Source organism: Megalobrama amblycephala, linkage group LG14 (genome assembly GCF_018812025.1).
Source record: "Megalobrama amblycephala isolate DHTTF-2021 linkage group LG14, ASM1881202v1, whole genome shotgun sequence".
In the NCBI taxonomy this organism is placed as follows: Eukaryota; Metazoa; Chordata; class Actinopteri; order Cypriniformes; family Xenocyprididae; genus Megalobrama; species Megalobrama amblycephala.
Genome location: NC_063057.1, coordinates 47,181,701 through 47,202,169, shown reverse-complemented (window position 1 = coordinate 47,202,169; position 20,469 = coordinate 47,181,701). Strand labels below are relative to the sequence as shown.

The following is a 20,469-nucleotide window of genomic DNA, read 5'->3' as shown; positions in this document are numbered from 1 at the left end:
GTTCATATTTCATGCCGTCTCAAAATAGCACAGTTGAGTACACTTAGATGTTCTTAAGAAGTACTAAAGAAGAATTTTTAGTATATTAAGTACAAAATTAGTGCTCGAAAATAAAGCACTTTAAGTGCATTATTGAAATGTACTTTTTTTTCACCTGGGTAGTTTTTTCATTACTAAAAAGATTTACACGTAATGTACTAAATGGCACAATCAGGAAATATTAAAATGGCATGGACTCACATGAGATGAAGACTCCACTCATACCAGTGACCTAATAAAAAACCATTTTATTTTAATGAGTCACCTCATGGTGTTGAAACCGCATGACTAGTTGAATACTACTCACAATATATCAGTAATATTGGACACTTGACACACTGAACAATAGTATCAAAGCTCAAGTGTTTCCCCACCCTGTTCCTGGAGGCACACCAACAGTACACATTTTGGATGACTCACTTACAATAATATTGGCACTCTTGGTAAATATGAGGCTAATGGTGGCTATGAAAATAAATCTGCATTGTTTATCCTTCTGATCTTTCATTGGGGAAAAAACAAAACAAAAAACCCCCACAAAATTCTAACCTTTCATTGAAGTAAAACAATTGAAAATGGTTGGAAAAGCTCATTAAGAAATAAATGTTTTTCTCTAGTTTATGTTGGCCACAATTGTTGGCACCCAATTATTGCAACATCCTTTTCCCAAGATAACAACTCAAGTCTTCTTCTATAATGTCTGATGAGTTTGGAGAACACCTGACAAGAGATCAGAGACCATTCCTTCATTCAAAATCTCTCCAGCTCTTCAGATTCCCAGCTCCATGTTGGTGCTTCTTCTTTTCAGTTCACCCCACTCATTTTCTGGGTTCAGGTCAGGGGACTGGGACAACCATGGCAGAAGCTTCATTTTTGCGCTCAGTGACATATTTTTGTCTTGATTTTAATGTTTTGTTTTGGATTGCCCTGATGGAAGATCCAACCACGGCCCATTATAAGAAAGCAGAAGCAGTCAGGTTTCGATTTTTTTATCTGTTGGCATTTGATAGAATCCATGATGCCACATATCTGAACAAGATGTCCAGGACCTCCAGCAAAAAAAAAAAAAAAAAAAAAAAAAAAGGCCCACAACATTAAAGTTCCAAGAGTATATTTAACCATGTTCAGGGGGTACTTTTTATCCCTGTTTGCACCAAACCCATCTGGTGGGTTTGCTGCCAAAAAAAAAAAAAAAAAATTCTCCATCTGGTCCCTTTTGAAGTTACAGTTGTGTCTGACAACTGAATATGCTGGAGTGTGTTTGATGAGCAAGGAGGATTTTTCTTAAAACCCTCCCAAACAACTGGTGATGTAGGTGCTGTTTGGTAATTATTTTTGGCTTTCTGACCCCAAGACTTAACTAATTTCTGCAATTCTCCAGCTGTGATCCTTGGAGAGTCTTTGGCCACTCAAACTTTCCTCCTCACCATGCATTAGGACGATTTAGACACACATCCTCTTCCAGGCAGATTTGTAACATCTTTAGTTGATTGGAGCTTCTTAATTATTGCCCTGATAGTGGAAATGGGGATTTTCAATGCATTTTTTCTTACAGCCATTTCTATTTTGTGAAGCTCAACAATCTTTTTCTGCACATCAGAACTATATTCTTTGTTTTTACTCATTGTGATGAATGATTAAGGTAATTTGGCCTTTGTGTTTACATATATTTGTACTCCTGTGGAACAGGAAGTCATGGCTGGATAATTTCATACTCCTAGTCACCCTGGTGTGCTAAAAAAAATATATTTTATATATACACTTCAGAGATATTTTACTCATAAAAATTTCTAGAGGTGCCAATAATTGTGGCCAACATGCATTGGAGAAAAACATTTATTTCATAATGTAATTCCCCCCACTTTCAATTGTTTTACTTCGATGAAAAGTTAGAAAAGTGAATTTTTTGAATGAAAGATAAATAATGTAGATTTATTTTCACAGCCAACTTTGCTCATATTTATGTCTCACAAGGTGTTTGTCACCAACGAAATCCGCAGGACGACCGACGGAGACAAAGCCGACTAGTGCACCCGAGGACTGAGTCGGAGCCATTGTGATCGAGGACCAAGGTGGAGCCGGAGGAGAAGCCTGCTGTTTTTGCCTATAAACGTCTTATGTCATTTCATTTTAAAATAACTTATTTTTAATTAACCAATATTTTTAATAGGGCTGGGCGATATATCGCATGCAATTGTCACGCGCATTTCGTCAGTAAAGCCGGTTCCCTGATTACCGCTAAATCGCCATCACCTGCTTTCAAATGGAGCGACATTTAATAGACAGAGCCGTAGTTCACTGATAAGCTACGCAATATCGCGTTCATTATCGCAGATGAATCGCCTTCGATAATGAACGCGATATTGCGTAGCTTATCAGTGAACTACGGCTCTGTCTATTAAATGCCGCTCCATTTGAAAGCAGGTGATGGCGATTTAGCGGTAATCAGGGTACCAGCTTTACTGACGAAATGCGCGTGACAATCGCATGCGATATATCGCCCAGCCCTAATTTTTAAAGAAGTCCTGGTGTCCTTTACAGAGGACATAGCATAAAAATGAATAAATATTTTTTTCAAAAAACAAACAAACAAAAAACATTTTCTCTATTTGTTTCTTATGCTCCAAACAATGTAATGACAAAAAAATTCTGGTTCTCAAGAGGATATGGCATAAATACAAATATAAGAAAGATCAAATTTTCATAAAATAATAATAGTAAATAACTTACTTTGGCATCATAAACGCACGTCAGCAAAGGAAGCAGATCAAATATCAAACTGTGTCTCTCTCAGCCAAACTATCAACTAAGAAAAACAAGTCTATAAAGTTTTATGGGTCTGAGGCTGTCCTCATTGGCTGTTTCTGTGATTGTCTTGCCCTGCAAGTGTGTACCTTTCTGAGTCTGACAAAGTAACTAAGATACTTTACGTAAACAAGTATCACAAGGAGTGAAAAAGAAAACCTAGAGCTCTACTAGAGACTGAGACTTCATCAAACTTGAGGAGAGTCTGAACTCAAGTGCTGGGTAGATTTTTCCAGATCTCCTCGGGGAAACAAGGCACAGATGTACTCAATGACAGTTCACTAATCGTGGGAATCGGTTGCTCCAATGGCATAGTCCAGTCTGGGATTGGTTCCCTGAGTATAGCTATGCTTTGCCTAATGTACTGTATGCTCATGGATAGCTTCCTTCCTGTTGTGTTTAGTGCCTGTGAAACTGAGATAATTTTGATAGCAGAGTTTAGTTGGGCGAAGCAAAAAACTTTTAACATGTTAGAGGAGGTTTTATTCACATGTCCAAATTTAGCCTGCTTGTTAACTACAGCGGCGCTACTAGTTTAACTACATTTTCAGTAGCTTGTAATGTGGTTCAGCTACTTTTAAAACAGTGTAGCTTTTCCAGTAGTTAACTACATTTTCCAGCAAGTAGCGGTGTAGCGCGAACCAAAAGCTACAAGCTACATTCCGTTTTGCGTTCTGACGAGCCTAATTCATTCATAAAGCAGCACAGCGTCTTCAGATCACAAACTAAAATCGTGCATTACCGCCATCTATTGTTAAATAACGCATCTTGTGGCTTTATCATTTCAGTTCATCAGCAGTTAATTGAGAAGAGATCGCCTGATGATTATGTAAAGGACAGGAGTGGGTTCACACTGCACGAATCGATTAGTAAAGGTTACGCTTAATTTATAAACACTGAATTAAAACGCTGTCTGTGTCGAAGACTTCAAGCACATACAGGTGAATAATAGCCTTTTTAAATTGATTGTTCTGCTTTATTGCAGTCTATATCAAATGTATGCGAACTATTTTATGACAGTGGTGACCCACCATAGTCTAATCTGTCCCGCCAGTTTTATAATGAACATAAGATCACTAACGCTGTGTTTTGATTCATTGCATTGGCAAAGCATCCGTCAATTGAACAGAAAACAACAACATAGCTTAGTGCACTGATCTAATAAAATCGGTTGCTCGGTTATAAGAACGTACAAGCGAGAAGCGTATGATTCGCGTAGTGCGAGAAGCGTATGATTCGCGTAGTGAGACATTTAAGATGTTATTTGTAAAATGATTTAATTGGAATAGAATTTCAAAAATATTGATACAAAAATTCTAATATTTTTCTAGTCTGCATTTACATTGCTTATTATTTTTATTATTGCATATTTTTGTCCCGTGTTATGGTTATGGTAGCAATTTTGAGCATGAATCCTGCATTTCTATGTAGAAATCATTTCTGAAACTGCAGAGTGCAATTGGTCATCAGTCCTCTCATAGCATGAAAAACAAAACTTATAATACATTCAGAATTTTAATATATATAAAGCGTGCAAAGAGAGTCAGTGTGAGATATAGGAGTATTGACATTTGAGTATATACATTTGAGTATTGCATCTTTTGATATAGTTCACAAAATAAAACAGTATGATTTGAAATGAAGTAATAATTGTAGTGCATTGCTTTGTTTTAAACCCCAAACATCTTACTTAAACATTCTTCATTAACAGTTATCCAGTTATTTGTAATAAGCTATGTCATTTAAAAAAAAAAAATTAAAAGTAGTTTCAATGTAGCTAGCTACTTGTTTGATAGTAACTTGTAGTGTAGCTAACTACTTTTTCAAAAGGGTAGCTTGACTGTAGTTTAACTACTTTAATTTATGAGTAGCTTGTAGCTTGTCAAACTACAGTTTCAGAGTAGCTTCCCCAACACTGCATTTATGTATATCAACACGTATTTTAAAGGGGTGATGAACAGAGAAATCAAATTTTTCTCGAGCTTTTGACATATAAGAGGTCATCATACTATAAGAATATCCTGTAATTTTCAGAACTGAAAACGTCATTGTTAGTCCAATAAAAGCTTTTACTGACACCAGACCCAGAAAACGACAGGATTTTCAAAGTGAGGATCTATGAAGTCAAAGGGCAGCAAGCTCCGCCTCCGCAGAAGAAGATCAACGCCTATTTCATCACTGCCTGTTTAGCCCCGCCCACCGATTCGCACATGACATGCAATAGAATAGGTAGCCTAAAGCCGAGTTCAGACTGCACGATTTTCAAAGTAGTCGGGTCACTGTTCTTTTCACACTGCATGACTATCTTGGCCAGCATTCAGTCGCTGCAGTGTTCAAACTGCACGATGGATCGGCGACAGAGGGTTTCACACTGCATGACTTTACAATAGGAAGAATCGCCGACAACTCTGTCTGGCACGCAAACTACGTTTCACAACCAAACACACGCGAGATGTGACAAGGAAACAACGCGATATCACGCGTGCAGGACCGGAGTTATTATTATTATTATTAAAAACGGTAGCCCGCAAGAAGCTTGCAATACGAGTTGCCTGTGCGCTGATTTGCAGCGAAAACAAGAAAAAGAAAAGAAGAATATGGAGGAGGAAATAGTTGGGGAGACTGTGGATTGTGTGTTCTGCATCATGAGTTGGAGGTAAATAAATAACTTTTCAATGTGCTGCTGTTGCGGATGGTCAAGCAAATGTTTGTGTTTTGTTTCCGTTTGATAGAATTGTAATGTTTATGTGAATGAAGCCATGCTTGCTGATATTGTGGTCTATAACTCCTCCCCGAACTCCCCGCTGCTCTGTATCTTGCTCTCTCATTGGCTGTCGGTTATCGCCGATGCAGTTTTCAGTCAGAACACTTTTCACACTGCAGGATTTTGAATCGCCGACAGGTCCAGATATTTAGCATGCCAAATATCTCACGGGCGTCGGCGACTCGTCGGCGATTCTCTCAGATCGCGTCTTTGCTCATTCACACTGCGTGATTGTCACTCGCGTGAACGAGCACCGATTTGCCTGAGATTTCGGGCATTTGTCGGCGATTTCTCAAAACCTGTCGGCGAGCCAAAATCGGGGCTAAAATCGTGCAGTCTGAACTCGGCATAAGTAACATAGGCCTGTGTGGTGCTAAACCAGATTGAGCTACCAAGCAATAAACATGCCGTTTAGGATAACAAAATATTGTGCAGTGCCTCAATTCGACAGTAATGCGATATGCAAGTAACTGTGTTAATTCTAGTGCCTGATCTGATATTAATGATTCATGTACAGTCAAATGTTCTTTGTCTGTGTGTCAGTAAATCAAACCCGTGACTAAACGTCAACTTGCGTTGTTTCTCTTAGTAGGATGAAAATAATCTGTTATTTAACGTGATTAAATTATATAAAGAAAGCGATCAAAGAAAGCTCACTTTGCAATTGTTGGAGCAGCACGCTCTGAAGCTGGCAATCAAACAGCGCGAGTTTATCGTAACTGACACGCGCAAAACTACCGTTTTACTCAACAAATCTCTTAGGTATATAGCGTTTGCACTGTTAGTGAAGATGAAAGCATTTGTTAGTGTACAGAAATTGAGTTGCAATGACGAGATCACTGCTTTCATTCACTCAATATCTGTGATCGGCTACAATGTTCATCACTGCAACCTTTCATGCCACACTCTAAATATAATGCCATAGATCTAAATGTAATGCAACACTTTTCACAATTAGTTAACCTTGAGAGCTGTAATAGTAAAAACTAGGGCTGGGCGATATATCGCATGCGATTGTCACGCGCATTTCGTTAGTAAAGCCGGTTCCATGATTACCGCTAAATCGCCATCACCTGCTTTCAAATGGAGCGGCATTTAATAGACTGAGCCGTAGATCACTGACAAGCTACGCAATATCGCGTTCATTATCGAAGGCGATTCATCTGCGATAATGAACGCGATATTGCGTAGCTTGTCAGTGAACTACGGCTCTGTCTATTAAATGCCGCTCCATTTGAAAGCAGGTGATGGCGATTTAGCGGTAATCATGGAACCGGCTTTACTGACGAAATGCGCGTGACAATCGCATGCGATATATCGCCCAGCCCTAGTAAAAACGCACTAAAAGAGAGAGTAATACTTGGCTATTTCAAATGGAAAGATGTCAGCCAATCACAGCAGTGGGCGTTTACTCTAAAGTCTCACAGCAGACACGCCCCTTAAAACAGAGCGTTCAAACCAGAGGGCTAAAATTAGGGTAGGAAAAATGTCTATTATTTATAAATTGACAATTTTGGATGTAAAAAGCATACTAATATTATAAGTGCACCTCAGGAAACATTATAAAACAATAAAACAACGCAGTTCATGACCCCTTTAATTTTTTTGCATTTCCCAGAGGGGAGTCACTAGTCTTGCTATCACTTTCTCACCCACACAGATGTCACCTCTTTTTTTAAATTAAAAACATGCTGTTGTTTGATTAGTATGATATGATTAATGTAATTCATAACAATGTGATGAGACAAAAATGTTTTGCATTTTTGACATAGACATAAATAAGAGTGAATAAATAACAAACAAAAAAACATTATTTGCAAATAGTTTAAATTGATTAGTAACTAAAATCTGGAACTTTTGCCGTTCTTATTTCTTTTTTTTTTTTTGTTATTCCTTTACATCCCTTTTAATTATTTGATACCTTTAAATAAATAGAAAAAAATACCCAACATCCCACTAAAGATTTATATTGCAACTGTGCCAATTTGTAGCTATAGTTTTTGTTGCTTTTTTTCCTTAACAAATGCTATAGAAAAAGAAAGGGGGGGGGGGGGGGGGATGGTAATGAGGAGCCATCAATACTCTTACCTGTAGTTATATCCTTATTGTAACAAATACTATAGTTAAACTGTTACTTTTAAGGCCGAGTACAAGTTAGAAAGAGCTGTAAAATATTGACCTTCTTGAATTATTGCCTTAACAATTGGTCTTCTCTATGTGCAAAATGTTTTCTGCTAATAATGACAGATATTAGGAAAAACCTGGCTTTCAGATATTCCAAGAGATGACAGGAAATTAACATGATCAGTATAAGAAAATTTTAAGTAAAGACAGTTTGACTTCCCATGGAACTTAGTAAACAAGTGATTATTAACTATAGGCTACTTTATTGCAGTTATGTTATCAACCAGTTTGCATGTTTGGACCCTTTTTGGTGGGTACCGGCACTATATCGTTAGCCTTATAGCATAATTGCCCAGATCATATTTCAAAGATAGATATCACAATTTGGCCAAAAAATGACTTAGGCAATTATGCTACGAGGCTAACGATATTTTTCCACTTCAAGCACTGCTCAGAACCCATAGCTGCTCTCATTATGCCTAATTGTTTTCAACTGTTGTTCATTACCTTGTTAATCCCAGCCTTTAAACCCTGTGTATCTACTCACTCTTTGCGAAGTCTTGTGTGTGTTTTACGCTGCATTTCTGAGTGCTGTTCTGGGGCTGTATTCACAAAACATCTTAAGGCTAAAAGTAGCTCCTAACTTGCCGATTTAGGAGAAACTCTTAAAAATAATGGCCGTGTCAGTCCTAATTTTAGGAGTCCTAAATTTTTGCTCTAAGAGTATTTCACAAAGCATTTTAGCACTAAAACTAGCTCCTAAGTCTGTGAAACGTTAGGAGTAGTCAAGAGGACTATAGTCACTAAGACCAAATCACAAACAATCCTAATCCACCTAAAGACACTGTACACCACTGAGGGAATAGCAATAGAACCTTGGGTGCTGAATGCAATACATTTTGATTTATAGATGAGACGCCAAAAATAACATCTTTAACAAATAAATAAATATTGTCTGATTACCTGTGCCAGTGGTTTTCATGAGTTCACACTTACATATTACATTACATATACATATTACATTACATATACTTGATTGAATAGAGTAAAAAAAAAAAAAAAAAAAAAAAAAAATATATATATATATATATATATATATATATATATATATATATATATATATATATATATATATATAAAAGTGTATTTGGTGTGCTGTCCAAGGGGATCGAGGGCTCTGAGCTTGGAATTTAGCCCAAACCCAAAGTTCTACCCATATCCCCAGCCGAGTGAGGAGCGAGGTGGCAGAGGGATGCAGAAAACTTTCGAAGTAACTATAGGCGAGTCGACTCTCGCCTGTGTATATATATATTCCTCCTCTCGAGCTGATTAGAAAGACTGTTCGAATGCGTTTCTCCTAAACTTTGTTTATAAAACATAATTTGTTGCTTAAATTCTGCATTCTCATGAGATGCAGACACCCAAAAGGTGGACAATTAACTGTATATACTAGTTTAATTAGTGACAGCCTACATTTTAAAACCTTTATGGCAACAATGGCAACATTTTATTTTGACTATGGCAACATTTTTATTAAAGAAATATTTATTTGAATAGGGCAACATTTGTATTTTAAAACCTTTATTTTAATGTGGAAACATGACACCATCATTCTACAATATTTCTATGATTAAATCACTGACTCCTCCCCATCAGCCAATCACTGTGTGTTTACTCCATAGCAACGAGGTCAACCCCGCCCTTACTCTTAGCTTCAGACTTCTGTCTATTCCTTAGTAAAAGTTTGTCTCAGCAGCTTTGTGAATAGGTTTTAAAAGAAAAACTCTTAGCTAAGAACTTTTACTGCTATTTAGGAGAACTCTTAGTGGTAAGATAAAATGTTTCGTGAATACGGCCCCTGGTTTTCTGTTCCATGCTTTTGACCCTTTGCCTGTCTTCTAGACTGGCCTGTTTGCCTAAGTTTCCTGCTTGATATTTGTTTTGGATTGTTTGCATGCTTATGACCTCTTGCCTGTTCATTGGATTTCATTTTTGGATTATACTTTATTAAATGCTGCTTTTAGATTCTCAACCTTGTGTCTCAGCAGTTTGTTTATTGTTGTATTTTTAAATCAATTAATTTACTCATGTTTTCAAAGATTCACGCTTTGTGTACTGAACAATAAGCAATGGATACGAATATGGTCTGTAGTTTAACGCCTGTGAACTCAGAGAAGTAGGAGGGCAGGTCCCAGTGTTTAGTAAAGAAAACAACTAAAAACTAGGAACTCAAGGAACAAAGAAAGTACTGCCCTTAAAAAGGACAAGAACAAGGCATGTCAACATTGCGAGCCAGAATGCTTGTGCAAACACAATACAGTCAGTTTGACAGTTTTATTTACAACACATAAATTCATCATCCACTTCTTCCCAAAGACATAAAAGTGATTGTCTGATCAACTGGGGAAGAATAGTGTAAACTTTATAGTAACCTACACAATGTGTGTTTGACGTAAAACAAACAAACAAAAAAATAAAATTATTTTACTTGTACTTATGTCCATTTCAATGTCTGAAACCTAAAATAAATATTTTGTTGTTGAATTCACTATCCAGTTGTGATTTATGATGAGTGCTTAGCGAGTCAGTCTCTGGCTCAGCGCCAACCAAAGCGCAAAGCAGATTTGAATTTAGCAGTTCATCACATGCGTCGAGCTCTGAACACATGTGTGATATGCATGAAGGGTTAATATTCATAAGAAAAGAGCTAACCGATTAGTTGGGCAGTGCTAACTAAGACATTTCATTCATACATTATTGGCAGGTGATTTATAAATAACAGGGAGGATATCCATTTTGGAAACCAAACATTTGCTGAGTTCATTACCTAAATAAAAGTATGCTCCCTGTATGAAGACAGGGATGCTCTTTAGGGTCTAGTGAAGTATTTATAGAGATGAATCTGTATTTCCAGTAAGAGAAATCGGAAGCAATGGGAAACGCATGGGAAGCAATTCCAGTTTAGAGTGTTTAATAAGAGAAGTTTTGTATCACACACTTAAAAGTGCATGTGTAGCATAGTATTTGTGTGGTTGAAAAGATAACAAGGAAAATAACTGCAAGTTAAGTAAATCAGTAGGAATTAAACCAACAAAGTTATTCAGATAACTATACAGGTTGATATTGAATTGGAACTTATCTACAATAACATACATTTCACAGTTTATGAATAATACCAGAATAATACTACTCAGAGTAAATTTCATTACAATCACATAAAAGCAATTATTCATGAACACAACATCAGAGTATCCTGAAAACTTTAAGGTTTCGTGATCACTAATGTATAAAACAGAACTTACCAGTGATCTTCTTCTTTTGAGCTTCTTCCTTCTTCTTCGGATGCCACCACCTGAACTGTATTTCTCACGTATTCCCTAAATCCAATGATTTATTCCACTAATCCTAATAAATTCTTCCTTAAGGACTCTTCCTTTCTATTTCATATGCATTATATTGCCATCAAAACATGCTCCACTGTCTCCTCTATTAAACAAACATCACACAAACCTGTATTATGTTTCCCTTTAATGTGTGGTTAAGATTGCCCTGTTCATAGATGTGTGAAGAAAGATGACTTGCTCCCTTCAATTTATGTTATGAATGATTTTACTTTTCTTTATGCTCTTCTTCCTACTTCCTCTTCTTCTTGATTTATAATGGCAGTTGTCATACAACTTTAGATGCCATTACCACCACCTGCTGGTTATGAGTGTGGAATCTCATTATTAACCTAGCTCATTTTATCTCCTGAACTTGGATGGAATTACAATTGATAAAAGTTTCTTCTTATGCCTTTTGTCCTCAAATGTATTAGTCCTGGACAATATTTGTACAATAGTTACAATTAAATTCGGTCATCTTATCCAAGACTTATTCCGTCTTGAAGCTGGAAGAAAACTCCTCACCAATTTGTTCTTTATTGTTGGGGCACAATTAAAAGTGAAACCGGGGGCTCTTTAAAAATTTCCCTTAAAGAATTATCAACTTAAAAATGTTCCAATTCTTTTGAATAATCTGTTTAATTTGTGTTGCTTCTTTGCTGTATCTTGTAACAAAATATAGCTTGTTATTAGGACCTGAATTTTATTTCTGGTTTTGTTCAGAAGTTCCTCCCTCTTCAGTGACTGGGCTTTCCCCTAAGCTTCTTTTAGTATTGACGAACTATAACCTCTTTGCTGAAAACTCTGTGTCAGTGTAACAAGCGGGACTCAGGCAGAGATCCATCTGCAAGCTTTATTAAATAGTAGCGTGGTCATACAGGCAGAGTCAAAGCAGAGTCAAAGCAGGGGCAAACAGGAACAGCAAGGGACAGGCAGAATCGTGGTCAGGATACAGGCAGTAGATCAGGGCAGGCAGATATCGTTCACAGGTCAGGAAACAATAAACAGTCCAAAGGCAGAAAGCAGAGAATCAAAAACAGTAAACAGGCAGGATCAATAACAGACAGGCAGACAGGATACAAACGCTCAGAATTGACACAGGGATGAATCAAGACCTCGCAATGAGGTGGTGTGTGAGTGAGTCTTACGGTGCGTTCCAAACGGGATATATCGTCCTCCGAAGGGCACTTCGGAGTGAAAATAATCATGGCCGCCATGTTGAAGGGTCGTTCCAAACCGAAGTGCTCAAAACTGGCCACTTCAAAGGGCCCTTCGGAATGAAGGATTTCGAAGGGTACAACAGATGGACACTTCGGGCACCTATGATCCTTTGCACAGGGAAGTTCTTTGACGTCACAGAATGGGTACAGGAGGTTATAGAAGTTCGATTTTACCTATACATGTATATATAGTATTTTCTATACTAGCTACTGTAATATTTAAACGAGTTAGATTAGGTACATTATTATGGTCAAAACGACATTGTACTTAAACAAAAACACTTTACAGCTCCCTTTATCAGTCCATTCAAATGTTTAAAATACATAGACACAATATAGCCTACATGCGATAAACCTAAAATAAATAAATAAATAAACTAACTAACGCTAAAGAAATGGCGCAGCTTGCACAATTTACTCCTCTTTGATTGTCTCGTTAAGATGATGCAGAAGTGCGTTCCAAAAGAAGAGTTTTTTTTGACCCCTACACCCTTCATCCCTTCGAAGCTCTCACTCCGGAGGGTAAGCCCTTTGAAGGGATTAGGGCATAGGGATGAGCCCTTCCGAATGGAATGCAGGGTTAAATAGTCCAGGTAAAGAGCTTCAGGAATATGTGGCAATAGGTGATTGGTGGAGTGAGTGCATGTGATAGGCAAGGGAGGATTATGGGAAATGGAGTCTGGAGTGAACAGGAACCTGACAGTCAGAATAGTAGATTGCACCTCAAAATCCTCACCTGAGTCACATATTCATCTCAATCTTTGAAAATGACCATAAGGAATATTCTTAATTAATCATTGCTTTGTTTCCATGTTTCCCATGTGCTCCCTAGTCATGTGTCCTATTTTGCCATTGGTTCATTGGGTTGATTGTGCACAGGTGTGTCTTGTCTGGTGATTAGTCCTTATGTATTTAAACCCTCATGTTTGCCATGTGTTTTATGTATTGTTCCTGTACCACTGTGGGAAAGGTTATGTTCTTGTGCCAAGCCGTGCCAAGCCGTGCCAAGCCGTGCCAAGCCAAGCCAAGCCAAGCCAAGCCAAGCCATTGATTGATCATGTTTTAAGTTAACTAAAGCTGCGTTTGGGTTCTTCAAGACTTGCCTCCAATGGATCCTTGTTACACTTATCATATTCCAAATTCAGTCTAAAATTTTCATTACTTGAATTAATATAAGAATGGAAGTCCAGGAATTCTATCTCACTGCCTAAGAAAAAAAAGAATTATATAAATCTATAAAATTGTTTGGTGGGGGCGATATTTATATTTATGTCTAAAAACTGCACATACGTCAAACGCCTGTGTATGCGTATGAGTCAAATAAAGTTTACTTTGCAAGGCTGTGCATTCGACTGCGCATATGCAAAAAAAGTGGAATATACTTTGGGCTTTACTCTCTACTTTTGTCTAGCACCCTGATGAAGGCCTGTTTGGGGCAAGGACTGAGGACTGGTGTGATGTGTTCATATCTTTTGGTTCTGCTCAGAATCCTGGCATACATGTTACCCACGATACATGGTGGTGGTAGTAGTAGTAGTAGTAGTAGTAGTAGTAGTAGTAGTAGTAGTAGTAGTATACTTAAAGTGAAGTTCTTTTTCTGTTCTTTGTTGATGTGTAAAACTAAGTTCGAAATACATGAAGCAGCAATATACTGTAATCGAACATCTGACACTGCTGAAGAGCAATGGTTACATGAATATGTAAAAATGTTGTGCGCTTTCCTCTCAGTAACAAAATAAACACAACAAAAATGAGAAACTAGCAAGGATTTTTTAATAAGAGCAAAAAAAAGCATTGGATCATGGCAACGTGGATGTTTGTTTGCACAAGCTCTGTAATTCGGCACTCCAGTAAAGTCACATCGTGTTTATATTATAACACTTTATAAAACAGATTGCTTAAAATCAAGCATCTTTATTGTATTAAACATGAAAAACTGTGTCCGTATTTCATAATTTCATTAGAAGTACAACTTTGTTTTCTACTAAAAAGCAGCTCTGATGTGTTTGTTTTCACTCGCAGACATCTGACTTCTACGGACTCGAGAGGAGAAAGAAGGCGGAACCTCACACCTACTTTACATATTGACCATGTAATGGACACTTCATAAACCTCTATAGTCACGTGGATTAAACCTCTATAGTCACATGAATTACTAACAATGTGTTTCATACCTTCCTGGACCTTGAAAGTGGTATTTGCGTTGGATCTATATAGAGGGACAGAAACCTCTCAATTTCATTAAAAATAACTTCATTTGTGAAGTTATAATGAATTTTTAAACAAAATAAGAATAATTTACACCGATCATCCTGTTCAAAAGTTTTCACCCCCTGGCTCTTAATGGATATTGCCTTCTTGAGCATCACTGAATGTTTGCAGCTTTTGTAATAGTTGTGCTTGTGTCCCTCAGTTTGTCCTCAGTGTGAAAAGAACAAAAGGGGTCAAATATACAGAACATGCTGGAAAACCAAAGAATGTACAGGAGCTGGAAGATTTTTCTGAAGAACAGTGGAGTTTAACTGCTCAGGACAAACAAGGGACTCATAAAAAAAACAAAAAAAAACAGCCATGGACCATCCAGGTAGTGGCACACAATATTAAAAATCAAGTGTATGTAATTTGTCTTGTCTTGTGTGTGTATATATATATATTTTCATGATCCTTCTTTAAAATATATATATTACAATATTAATATATAATATTTTGGAGGTTCTGCAAGGTGTATGTAAAATGTACGGCAAAATGTTGCTATGATTACTATGTCGTTTGTCAATTTCATCACTCACACAGAACAAAAATTTAGCGAATTCATTTCCTCCCACATTTAAATGCAGTTATCACTCCTAAAACATTGCAGAGTGAACGTGACCACTGGACCTCTAGCGTTCACTTTAATATCTTATTTACATCATGTCTACAGTATACTTTGCTGGTTATGAGGGGATTTGTGAAAGTATAAAGCTTGTGCTGATTCTGAACACATACATTTTGAGTGAATTCTCTGCATGGTGACTCTAAAACGCCTCTGATGGGCTATACTAAATATGAACATGCAATGTACGATAATACCTCAGTATAAAGTCTACGGTGCAATATTTATTGCGATTTTTATTTATTTATTTATTTTTATTTTTTTTAAAAAGGACAAATGATGTCAATTTGAAACAGAAACTTCCAGTGTAATGATTTCAGTTTTCATAATAAGGAAAAAATATTAAACAACCAATAAAAAAAAGTAGTAAGTGGAAAAAAGTTTTACTCCTTTTTGTTTATTATACTTGTAAAATTTAGTTTAACAGACTGCTAATCTCAACAAATTCACTAAGACCTTATACAGTAAGGTTCATTAGTTAACATTAGTTCACTACATTAACTAAAAGATTGTATTCCTTGATTTCATCACCTATATGATCTAATCCCTAAATGACAATGATTCGCCAATGTTTATTAAACCTTTGACAAATAAAATTGTGAAAATCTGCATTCAAGCTGCCGTTGATCTAGAGAGAGTTGTCATGTTTAGATATAAACAGCTTAACAAAAATCTTTTCAAACACAGTATCATTATTTCTGTTACAAATAATTCCAATTATTACAGAAGTATATAAAAGTTTATTATTCAAATATGTCTACATTACCAATCAAAACAGAATAGATCACGTTTTGAAAGTGCTTCAAATAACGCCGGTATCAATTGCATTGTTAAGCCACTAGGTGGCAACAAATTACTGTTAAAACTATATCACTGAATCATTCTTTCGGAAACAAGTGAAGTCTTTATGAATCCAACTTAAAAAAGTATTCTGTTTCACCTGTCTGGATCTTGCATGCGTGTTCAAACATCTTATTTGTGTTGAAGTTGTATTAACACTTTACAGTAAGGTTCATTTGTTAACATTAGTTAATGTATTAACATGAACTAACTATGAGCAATACATTTGTTACTGTTACTTAATAAAATTAGATAATAATACAGCTGTTCATATTGTTCATGTTAGTTCACAGTGCATTAAATGTTAACAAATACAACTCTTGATTTTAATGTATTAGTAAATGTTAACATTATTAACATTATGAATACTGTAGGAATGCAGTACATTATTAGTTAATGTTAACTAATGAACCTTATTGTAAAGTCTTAGTGAATTTGTTGAGATTAGCAGTCTGTTAAACTAATGTTAAACTAATTTTACAAGTATAATAAACAAAAAGGATAAAAAAAAGTATTGTGCATTTTTCCCCCTTACTACTATTTTTTTATTGGTTGTTAAATACTTTACCTATTATGAAAACTGAAAACAATACACTGGAAGTTTCTGTTTCAAATTTTTTAAATATCACAATAAATATTGTACCGTTACATCCCTATTAGTTACTTTTAATTAAAAAATAATATGTTACATTGCACTTTTGTGTCACTTTTTCTCACCTGGGCTGGGCTTGCTTGTTTTTCAATAACAAAAAAAGTTTCATTTTGGCCAAATCATCCTCTTGGAATTATAAGGTTATAAGGATCTGAATTCTGAGCAGTTTTGAGATATTGAGCTTCAAAGTTTTTGCAATCCATTCAACTTTGTAGATTGAACCTTCTTGTTTTCTAAATAAAAAGTCCCTAAATGTACTCCTTACCAAAAACATCACATAATGTAAATAAGTTGTCACAGAATAAGAGTATGTGATAACTCAATTTTGACAAAAATGTCAAACAGAAACTTATAATTCCAAGGGGACAAAATGTTAAGGCCCTTTAAACCTCAGACAGAAGGAAATGTATATTTACGCCTGTACAGTAGAGGGCGTAGCTCAAACAAACCTTTCAGCTGTGCTGCCATTCTGGGTTAAAGTAAAGTAGGATACAAGGAAGTTCAACACTCTTATTTCTAAATCTAATCTAAAGTAATTTTATTATTACATGGTTGAATTAGATCAGTTAATAAAGTGAGTATTAAGTGTATTTGTATAATTTAAAACAGTTAATTATTACAGGTTTGCATACAATTCTGAGATTGCATTTCACTGTTTTTATTAATTTTAAGGAATAATGAATATTTTTGTTCAAGTGAGAAAATCCATCATGCTTACACAGCGCACACAACACCTCTGCACTTTTTTTTCGCTCAACATGGAAACAGGAGAGCTGTGTCAATAAATTTTTTGTTGTAAATGGAAAAAGTAATGTTACATTACTATTTACTTGAAAAAATTATCTGATAATGTAACTCATGTTACTTGTAATGTGTTACCCCAACAGTGAAAATGAGATCAAATAAGAACAATTTCCAATCAACCTGTTCAAAGGTTTACACCTACTGGCTCTTAATGTACTGTGTTGCCTTGAGCATCAGGGAATGTTTGCAGCTTTTGATCATCCAGGTAACAACACAAAATATTAAGAATTAAGAACTAAGCATATGCAAACTCTCGAACTGGATCTTTTGTGTAAATTCTGTTATTATTTTGTATTGTGGTCTAAATGTAAAATATCATGTGACTTGAACTCGACACATATTTCAAGTTCCTCTCAAATAAGTAGTTTATTTTTATTGCAAGACAAAGAAAGCATTAAAAAATGTGTATATTAAAATAACATATATTAAAATGTATATATAATGATTTAACAGTCTACATTTTTTATAATATGCCTGACAAGAGGGGGGATAATGTTTTGTGTTCTCTTGCAAAAGTTGTGTGTTCCCCGAGAAACTTTACATTCACTCGCAAAGAAATCAATCCCCCCCCCCCCCCCCCCCACTCTTCACCATGTCCATTCAGATATTTTCTGTAGCCACTCATATGACCCACAACAAACATTCAAAATTAAATGCATTATTTTTTGTCTGATATCGACATCTGTTTTTTTTTTTTTAATTTAACTTTACTGTACTGTACTGTAGCTTAATGTCTCCTTCTAATTTATTACTTCAACAGTTAATTTAATCAGGAGCAAAATAAAAAAAAATGTGTGTTTATTACATGATATAAATGTTTTATTACATTTTACATGTTCCTAAAATCCATCCTTCTGCTGGGATCAGGATAAATCTGTTTTTAAATATGTTTTGTTTTTTTGGACCTGAGGTTTCCCAATTTTGTGATCTAATCCAATTTCAGAATCCCCATTTTCAAGATTTGATCCAATCCAATAGCCAAAATTGGATCAGATTACTTCTGAACAACTGGGTCCTCAAGAACATTGCCCTCCAGTACAATTCTGCTGAATGTAAGCTAAATTACCTTTAAGCATACTTTGGAGACCTCAAGGGGTCACTGTATATTTTATGTTTTTTGTGTTCACCTGTGTGTGTTTTGTTTGTTTGTTTGTTTGTTTCAGCATCACATGATCCTTCAGAAATCATTCTGATATACTGATTTGGTGATCAAGAAACATTTATTATTATTAGTGTCACGATCATCGCCTGCTCCTGTCAGTTCCCGGACTACACTTCCCACAATCCTCCCTGTCTGTCACATGTTCACGTCACACCAATCACCTGTTGCCACATCCACCCTAGCACACCACACTAATCACCACACCCAGCTGCAGCTCATAACCAGGAACTGTCTCACACACCACTTCACCGCGAAGTCTTGATCTTGCCCCAGCTGTCACTACTGAGCGTTATTACCCTGTTGGATTACCTGTTACTGTCTTTGTTTGCCTAACGTTTCCTGACCCTTTGCTGCCTGCCCATCGACCCTGCGCCTGCTCTCTGGACTGTGAACCTTGCTTGTTGCCCTGACCCTCTGCCTGTCTCTGACCACGTTTCTGCCTGTTCTACATTGCTGTGTTTGCTGATTCTGACCCCTGCCTGTACGACGACGAGTACTTTTAATAAAGCTTGCAAAATGGATCCCATGTCGAGTATTGAATCACAACAATTAGCAATACTGAAAATAGTTTTAGTCCTTAGCATTTTTTCAGAAATTTGACAGGATTATGATAGAGTTCAAAAGAACAGCATTTATTTTAAAAAAATATATATATTTTGTAACATTACAAATGTATTTAGTGTCAAATTTATGCATTCTTGATAGTATTAATTTGTTTATAAATAAATAAATAAATAAATAATAATAATAATAATAATAATAAAAAACCTAACTGACCCCAAACTTTTTAAAGGTGCCGTAGAACGTGTTTTCAAAAGTCAAGTCTAAGGTGTCCCCTGAATGTGTCTGTGAAGTTTCAGCTCAAAATACCCCATAGATTTTTTTTTTATTCATTTTTTTTAACTGCCTATTTTGGGACATCATTAAATATCCACCAATTCAGGCTGTGGCCCCTTTAAATTCTTGTGCTCCCCGCCGCCAGAGCTCGCGCTTGCCTTAAACAGCATAAACAAAGTTCACACAGCTAATATAACCCTCAAAATGGATCTTTACAAAGTGCATGCATACATCGGATTATGTGAGTATTGTATTTATTTGGATGTTTACATTTGATTCTGAATGAGTTTGATAGTATGCTCCGTGGCTAAAGCTAACATTACACACTGTTGGAGAGATTTATAAAGAATGAAGTTGTGTTTATGAATTATACAGACTGCAAGTGTTTAAAAATGAAAACAGTGACGGCTCTTTCGTCTCCGTGAATACGGTAAGAAATGATGGTAACTTTAACCACATTTAACATTAGCAACATGCTAACGAAACATTTAGAAAGACAATTTACAAATATCACTAAAAATATCATGTTATCATGGATCATGTCAGTTATTATTGCTCCATCTGCCATTTTTCGCTATTGTTCTTGCTTGCTTACCTAGTCTGATGATTCAGCTGTGCACAAATCCAGACGTTAATACTGGCTGCCCTTGTCTAATGCTTTGAACATGGGCTGGCATATGCAAATATTGGGGGCGTACATATTAATGATCCCAACTGTTACGTAACAGTCGGTGTTATGTTAAGATTCGCCTGTTCTTCAGAGGTCTTTTAAACAAATGAGATTTATATAAGATAGAGAGGAAACAATGGTGTTTGAGACTCACTGTATGTCTTTTCCATGCACTGAACTCTTGTTATTCAACTATGCCAAGGTAAATTCAATTTGTAATTCTAGGGCACCTTTAACAGTAGTGTAAATATGCTGCTTACTTAGGCTGTATATCAAGTGTAGGCTTCTACTGAG

General features: G+C 36.1%; 1 protein-coding gene across 2 annotated transcripts in view; it reads right to left on the bottom strand.

Annotated features, from left to right (window-relative positions):
* LOC125245783 (NACHT, LRR and PYD domains-containing protein 3-like) overlaps positions 1-11,690 on the bottom strand; it is a 51,071-nt gene extending 39,381 nt beyond the window's left edge. Inside the window, exon 1 of one of the 2 annotated variants that reach the window (XM_048156531.1) lies at positions 11,035-11,690. The gene's annotated coding sequence lies outside the window, so the exon portion shown is untranslated. The remainder of the gene's footprint in view (positions 1-11,034) is intronic. The other variant, XM_048156530.1, reaches the window with a different exon arrangement.
* Positions 11,691-20,469: the final 8,779 nt, after the last annotated feature.